The sequence below is a fragment of the Colobus angolensis genome, unplaced genomic scaffold (assembly GCF_000951035.1).
Source record: "Colobus angolensis palliatus isolate OR3802 unplaced genomic scaffold, Cang.pa_1.0 Scaffold248, whole genome shotgun sequence".
NCBI classification, from domain to species: domain Eukaryota; kingdom Metazoa; phylum Chordata; class Mammalia; order Primates; family Cercopithecidae; genus Colobus; species Colobus angolensis.
In genome coordinates, this window is record NW_012115688.1 from 663,579 (window position 1) to 664,700 (window position 1,122).

Sequence of the window (1,122 nt, forward strand, 5' to 3'; positions counted from 1 at the left end):
CCAGATACAAGAACCAAAGTCTTTGGTGCAATTTCATAGGGCAACCAATTTCTGCTTAATTTAAGGAAATGGTTGTAATGAGTGGAGTTATTCAGCCAGTTGTTCTTTTGGCTTAGGATTGTTTTGGCAATGCGACCTCCTTTTGGGTTCCATATGCTCTTTAAAGTAGTTTTTTCCAATTCTCTGAAGAAAGTCATTGGTAGCTTGATGAGGATGACACTGAATCTGTAAATTACCTTGGGCAGTATGGCCATTTTCACTATATTGATTCTTCCTATCCATCAGCGTGGAATGTTCTTCCTTTTTTGTGTGTCCTCTTTGAAATAAAATTTGTTCACATACTTCTTTTAATTTTATTTTACTAGAGCTGTTTAAGCAGATAGAAGATCATCTATCATGGATATGTGGAAAACATTCTTTACTCTCTCTTATTGACAGAGAGGTTGAACTCAAAGACCCGCACCATCCCTTATAACACTAAGTGGGTATTCTTTGTGGTTGGACAGAAGAAAAAAATATACCTGCAAGGATACACATCAAATTCTCAGCCACACTGTCCTTTAGGGTATTGGGAATTTGTGAAGGTGTGTCTTGAGGAGGAGACTGAGTACATGGGGTGACGAAGGACTCCTATTTTATATTTTACACGTTTCCAAACTATTTGAATGATATGTTAAAAGGAACATGCCTCATGTATAAATATCAAATATTAACAAGATACATAAAAATAAAAATGGCAAGAAGACAAAATGAAGGGGTTCATGGTTCTTGATTTGTTTGCTGAACCTAGTGAAACTGAGTGGATTTTCATGCCCGTGTTCCTTCTTTCCTCAGAACCATCGGTGCTCTTCCAGGGTTGTGTTGATTCTAAGGTCACTTGTGCAGGAGAGTCACAGCACCCCAGAAATCCTGGTCCACTCAGGGTCCAAACTGCCTCATTAAATAGCCTGAAATCCTTGAAGCATTAAAAAAGAGAGAGAGAGAGAAGACAAAGAAAATGAAGATGTAAACCTCAGCAAACTTCTGTAGTCGCTCTATTTATCGTAACTATAGTCCTAACATTACTACTGTCAATCATTAACAGTTATTGTAATTTTGCTATGGTCTTGGGATTATGCATAG